Source organism: Macaca fascicularis, chromosome 4 (genome assembly GCF_037993035.2).
Source record: "Macaca fascicularis isolate 582-1 chromosome 4, T2T-MFA8v1.1".
Taxonomy (NCBI): domain Eukaryota; kingdom Metazoa; phylum Chordata; class Mammalia; order Primates; family Cercopithecidae; genus Macaca; species Macaca fascicularis.
In genome coordinates, this window is record NC_088378.1 from 14,972,898 (window position 1) to 14,980,189 (window position 7,292).

Genomic DNA, 7,292 nt, shown 5'->3' on the forward strand with positions numbered 1-7,292 from the left:
CACGTGCAGCCAGAAGTTTCAGACCAGCCTGGGCAATAGAGCAAGAATCCATTTCTAGTCAAAAAAAAAAAAAAAAAGAAAAGAAAAGAAAGAAAGAAAGAAAAGAAAAAAGAAAAAAAGGCAGAAGAAAATTTTTGGAGGTGATGGATATGTTTTCTATCTTGATTGTGGTGATGGCTGTACACATACAAAATTTATTAAGTTGTACACTTTTTCATATGTGTGATTTAGTATGTGTCAGTTATACCTCAATAATAATGTTTTTAAAAATTCTGGGCCAGGCATGGTGGCTCACGCCTGTAATCCCTGCACTTTGGGAGGCTGAGGTCAGGAGTTCAAGATCAGCCTGGTGAAACCAGGTGAAACCATGGTGAAACCCCATCTCTACTAAAAATACAAAAATTAGCCAGGCGTGGTGGTGGGTGCCTATAATTTCAGCTACTTGGGAGGCTGAGGCAGGAGAATGGCTTGAACTCGGGAGGCAGAGGTTCCAATGAGCTGAGATCATGCCACTGCACTCCAGCCTGGGTAACAAGGGCACAACTCCATCTCAAAAAATAAATATATATATATATATGGAACAGACCCCCAAATCTGGCCATAAACTGGTCCCAAAACTGGCCAATTATAACTTCTGTGCCTATAATTTTATGGGGGATAGATTTATTACAATTGGGAGAACAAGTTTTAATTCCAGAGCATTATGCAGCCCTCAAAGTCAACATATGATGCAAGAATGGGGTATGTCCATGGTATGGGACTAGGAAAAAATTTGCAAGGTTTTAAGGAACTGCTTCAAACGGAAAGACAAAGTTCCCGCCAAGGTTGAAGATATCATTTTTAACGGCAGCCATTGTTAAGCCTCCAGAACCTACACCTTTAAAATGGTTAACACATAAGCCAATTTGGATAGAACAATGGCTGCTAAGTAAAGAGAAACTGCAGACTTTAGAGGACTTAGTTAATGAACAATTAGAAAAAGGACACATAGCTCCAACATTTTCCCCTTGGAATTCTCCAGTTTTCATAATTAAGAAAAAAATCAGGTAAATGGAGAATGTTAACTGACTTAAGAGCCATTAATTCAGTTATACAACCTATGGGGACATTGCAGCCAGGACTGCCTTCTCCTGCTATGATTCCAAAAAATTGGCCTTTAATAGTCATAGATTTAAGACTCTCTCTTTACTATCCCCTTAGCTGAGCAAGACTGTGAACGGTTTGCATTTACAATTCCTGCAGTAAACAACCTGCAGCCTGCTAAGTGTTTTCATTGGAAAGTGTTGCCACAAGGTACGTTAAACAGTCCAACAATTTGCCAGACTTATGTAGGGCAAGCAATTGAACCTACTCATAAAAAATTTTCACAATGTTACAATATTCACTATATAGACAATATACTTTGTGCTGTCCCACTCAAGAAATATTACTCCAATGTTATAATCACTTGCAAAATTTGATTTCTCGCACTGGTTTAATTATAGCTCCTGACAAAATTCAGACTACAACTATTTACCCCTACTTGGGGGCCTTAGTAAATGACACTACCATTGTTTCACAGAAAGTAACCATACATAGGGATCAATTGAAAACATTGAATGACAGGCCGGGCGCAGTGGCTCAAGCCTGTAATCCCAGCACTTTGGGAGGCTGAGACGGGCGGATCACGAGGTCAGGAGATCGAGACCATCCTGGCTAACGCAGTGAAACCCCGTCTCTACTAAAAAATACAAAAAAAAAGCCGGGCGAGGTGGCGGGCGCCTGTAGTCCCAGCTACTCGGGAGGCTGAGGCAGGAGAATGGCGTAAACCCGGGAGGCGGAGCTTGCAGTGAGCTGAGATCCGGCCACTACACTCCAGCCCGGGCGACAGCGCGAGACTCCCTCTCAAAAAAAAAAAAAAAAAGAAAACATTGAATGACTTTCAAAAATTACTAGGGGATGTTAATTAGATACGATCTGCTCTAGGCATTCCTACCTATGCCATGAATAATCTATTTTCTATCCTTAGAGGAGATCCTAGTTTCACTAGCCCTTGGCAATTAACAAAAGAAGTTGAAGCAGAGCTGCAGCTAATCGAAAAGCAAGTCCATAAGGCTCAAATAAATAGAATAGATCCAGAGAAGACTCTAGATTTGCTAATTTTTCCAACTCAGCATTCACCTACTGGTGTTATTGTTCAAGAGGAAGATCTTGTAGAGTGGCTTTTTCTTCCACATACTAATTCACAGACTGTAACTCCTTACTTGGATCAAATCACTACTACGATAGGAAATGGGAGAACTCGGATTACTAAATTACATGGATATGATCCTGGAAAAATTATTGTCCCTCTCATGAAGGCACAAATACAGCAAGCTTTTATAAATAGTCTTACTTGGCAAACCCATTTAGCTGACTTTGTGGGTATTCTCAATCATTTCCCTAAAACAAAATTATTTCCATTTTTGAAATTAACTAATTGGATTCTCCCTAAAATAACTAAATTTAAACCAATTGAAAATGTTTTTACAGATGGGTCTAGCAATGGTAAAGCTTCTCATTCTGGCTTGAAAGATAAAATTTTTCGGACACCCTATACTTCAGCTCAAAAAGCAGAGCTTGTAGCTGTAATTGAGGTATTGACTGCTTCTGATATGCCTGCTAATGTGATTTCTGATTCTTCATGAGTGGTTCATTCCACACAATTAATTGAAAATGCTAAAAAAAAATAAAAAAAAGAAAAAGAAAATGCTCAGTTATGATTTCATACAGATGAACAACTGATGACTTTATTTATCCAATTGCAAACAGCAGTTAGGAGCAGAATGCACCCTTTTTACATCACTCACATTAGGGCTCATACACTTCTTCCAGGACCTTTGACTGAAGGGAATCAAATGGCTCATCACCTACTTGCTACTGCAATATCTAATGCTAGACACTTTCACAATTTAACCCATGTTAATGCCTCTGGTCTCAAACGCAGATACAGCATTACCTGGAAAGAAGCGAAAGCTATTATCCAGCGATGCCCAGCTTGCCAAATGGTGCCTTCCTCATCTTTTACAGGAGGAGTTAATCCTTGAGGATTGGAACCTAACTCTCTTTGGCAAATGGGTGTCACACATGTTCCCCCGTTTGGGACACTAGCTTACGTACATGTATGTGTGGACACGTTCTCTCACTTTGTCTGGGCTACATGCCACTCAGGAGAGTCTTCCGCCTGTGTTAAACGTCACCTTTTGCAGTGTTTTGCGGTGATGGACATTCCAGCTTCTATTAAAACAGATAATGCCCCAGGCTACGCTAGCCAAGCTCTAGCTACATTTTTCTCTATGTGGAATATTAAACACATTACTGGTATCCCATGCAATTCTCAAGGACAAGCCATAGTAGAAAGAATGAATCTCTCCCTAAAACAGCAGTTGCAAAAGCAGAGGGGGGAAAACAGGGACTATGGGATACCCCGTATGCAATTGAATCTCACATTATTGACTTTAAATTTTTTGAGCCTGCCTAAAGGCCAGATGCTCTCAGCAGCTGAACAGTATCTACAGAAACCAGCTGCAAAGACAGAAGCAGAACAACTGGTTTGGTGGCGGGATCTGATAACAAAAAGTTGGGAAATAGGTATAATAACTTGGGGTAGAGGTTATGCTTGTGTTTCTCCAGGACTGAATCAACAGTCGATTTGGATACCATCAAGACACCTGAAACCTTATCATGAGCCAGATGCTGAGGAAGAGATTCCTAGAGGATCCCGAGGACCCCCCGGTTGCAGCCATGTTGAGACTGACGCTGAGGAGGACCCCAACTGTCATGAGCAACACCCATCGAACACAGCCACCCACCTGGGGACTGATCAAGAAGCGGTCACAGATGGTGGAAGAAAACCTGAGGAAAGCAGGACAACCAGTCACAATGAATAATTTAATGATAGCTATAATGGCAGTGATCACCATTGCCATGAGTATTCCTTCAACAAGGGCTGACACAGAGAACAATTATACTTACTGGGAATATTCATCAATCTTGGCTGGCAATAATGCCTGGATGTAATCACTCTATGACACAGTTACACATGTTTTCTGATCTCAGTATTTACCATAATAACTCTGCTCCTATAATTGAGGTATACCGCCATCAAAAACCTATTTGCCAACAGAATAGAACCTGGCCAGAAATAATGAACATACTTGTTTGGGAAGATTGCATTGCAGAACAGGAAGAGGTGCTGTGAAATGATTCCCATGGAATCATTATTGATTGGTCCCCTAAGGGGATGTTTAGCTTGAATTGCACCTCTCAGTCTGCGTGCCACTGCCACACTATGTTCAGCTGGTCTGAACAAAATGGTCACATGGGGAAATGGTAAGAAATACGGCAAGAGTTCCTATTATCTGGAGACATGGCAGTATAGTGGCACCTCAGCCTCAAATCATATGGCCCACTGTAGGAGCTAAATGTAAGAATTTGTGGAAACTATTAATGGCTCTTAATAAGATCAAAATTTGGGAAAGAATAAAAAAGCATCTAGAAGGACACTCTACAAACTTGTCTTTGGATATTGCAAAATCAAAAGAATGAATATTTAAAGCATCCCAGGCACACCTGACCTTAATGCCAGGAACTGGAGTGCTTGAAGGAGCTGCAGACAGATTAACAGCTAGTAACCCATTAAAATAGATAAAGATGCTGGGCGCAGTGGCTCACGCCTGTAATCCCAGCACTTTGGGAGGCCGAGGAGGGCGGATCACGAGGTCAGGAAATCGAGACCATCCTAGCTAACATGGTGAACCCCATCTCTACTAAAAATACAAACTATTAGCCAGGTGTGGTGGCCAGCACCTGTAGTCCAAGCTACTCAGGAGGCTGAGGCAGGAGAACGGCGTGAACCCAGGAGGTGGAGCTTGCAGTGAGCTGAGACCGTGCCATTGCACTCCAGCCTGGGTGACAGAGCAAGACTCCATCTCAAGAAAAAGAAAAAAATAGATAAAGACACTTTTGGATGCTCTGTGATTTCAATGATGATTGTGCTTTTAATCTGTGTTGTTTGTCTTTGTATAGTCTGCAGACGTGGATCCCAGCTCCTGCGAGAAGTAGCTCACTGTGACTACTTTTATCGCTTTGTAAAACTAAAAAAGGGGGACATGTTGGGAACATGCCCCCAAATCTGGCCATAAACTGGCCCCAAAACTGGCCATAAACGAAATCTCTGCAGCACTGTAACATGTTTGTGTTGGCCATGACGCCCACACTGAAGGCTGTGGGTTTACTGGAATGAGGGAAGGAATACCTGGCCCACCCAGGGCAGAAAACCACTTAAAGGTGTTCCTAAACCACAAACAATAGCATGAGCGATCTGTGCCTTAAGGACCTGTTCCTGCTGCAGATAAATAGCTAGAGCTCTTGCTTTGTTTTGGCCCATCCCTTTGTTTCCTGTAAGGAATACTTTTAGTTAATCTATAACCTATAGAAAGAATGCTTATCATTGGCTTGCTGTCAATAAATATGTGGGTCAAACTCTGTTCAGGGCTCTCAGCTCTGAAGGCTGTCAGCTCCCTGACCCCACTCCACACTCTATATTTCTGTGTGTGTGTCTTTAATTCCTCTAATGCCACTGGGTTAGGGTCTCCATGATCGAGCTGGTCTCGGTATGCATATATATATATGCATATATTTGGAATATATATATATATATATTCCAAAAGTGGCTGCATGCAGTGGTTCACAATCCCAGCACTTTGGGAGGCTGAGGTCAGAGGATAGCTTGAGTTCAGGAGTTTGAGATCAGTCTGGGCAACATAGGCAGACCCCATCTCTACAAAAACAATTAAAAATTAGCCAGGTTAGTGGTGGCACATGTTTGTAGTCCCAGCTACTTGGGAGGTTGAGTGGGGAGGATCCATTTAGCCCAGGAGTTCAAGGCTGCAGTGAGGGTAACAGAGCAAGACCCTGTCTGAAAAGAATTTTAAAAATCCTGGCCAGGCGCAGTGGCTCACACCTGTAATCCCAACACTTTGGAAGGCCGAGGTGAGTGGATCACGAGGTCAGGAGTTGAAGACCAGCCTGACCAAGATGGTGAAACCCTGTCTCTACTAAAAATACAAAAATTCCGGTTCTGGTGTCAGTTTGAGGCGCAGCTGCCACCGCTGGAGCCACGATACCTAAAGGAGGGAGAAAGGGAGGCCACAAAGGCCGGGCAAGGCAGTGTATGAGCCCTGAGGAGATCGACGTGCAGCTGCAGGCTGAGAAGCAGAAGGCCAGGGAAGAAGAGGAGCAAAAAGAAAGTGGAGATGGAGCTGCAGGTGACCCCAAAAGGAGAAGAAATCTCTAGACTCAGATGACAATGAGGATGAAGATGACTACCAGCAAAGGCGCAAACGTGTGGAAGGGCTCATCAACAATAAGAACCCCAACCCAGTGGCACAGACAACCAAAAAGCTCACACAACTGGATCTGGATGGGCCAAAGGAGCTTTCAAGGAGAGAATGACAGGAGATTGAGAAGCAGAAGGCAAAAGAGCGTTACATGAAAATGCACTTGGCCGGGAAGACAGAGCAACCAGAGCAACCAAGGCCGACCTGGCCCGGGTGGCCATCATCCGGAAACAGCAGGACGACGCTGCCCGGAAGAAGGAAGAGGAAAGGAAAGCAAAAGACAATGCCACATTGTCAGGAAAACCAATGCAGTCGCTCTCCCTGAATAAGCAACTGTGACCCGCAGGAGAAAATGCCAGGGACCTGGGCCGTGCTGCCGGGACTTCTGCTGTGTCTTGCCCACCCTGTGCCCTGGCGCCACTGCAACAGCCCCTCACGGCCAGAAGCCCCCCACAGCCTGGGGCCTCCTCTTCACCTTGGCACAGAAATTGTTTGGGGGATGTGGGGGGGGATGGGGGAGGGGTAGCTGCTCTCTTTGAGACAGAAAGATTCAGGACAGCATTTCATATGGAACCATTTGAATGTTTTTGCTGTTTTTAGAATTCAGAGCCCCAGCTGGGAGATGTCTGGGAGATCAGGTAAGAAGAGCTTTCATTTGTCTGGTAAATAGCACATAAGGGCGTGGTCGTGCCAGGAGGCAGCTGCTCACGGGTTTGCTACAGCCAGCCCTGGACTATGTTGCCTGGGTGCTCATTCAGAGAGGGGCTGTCATCTGGGAGCCTGTGCCCCTGGGGTCCTCGAGAGTCATGGCTTGCCCCTGGTCAGTCCTGTCTGACCAAGGCCTCGCCTCTCTGCCCTTCCCCGCCCAGTTCCTACCCACCTGGCCAGGGCTAGTGCCTATTTTTAACCCTATCCATTGATCATTTCAAGAAA

General features: G+C 44.3%; 1 pseudogene; it reads left to right on the forward strand.

The window, feature by feature from the left end:
* Positions 1-736: 736 nt before the first annotated feature.
* Positions 737-6,700, forward strand: LOC102129565 (28 kDa heat- and acid-stable phosphoprotein pseudogene; annotated as a pseudogene).
* Positions 6,701-7,292: the final 592 nt, after the last annotated feature.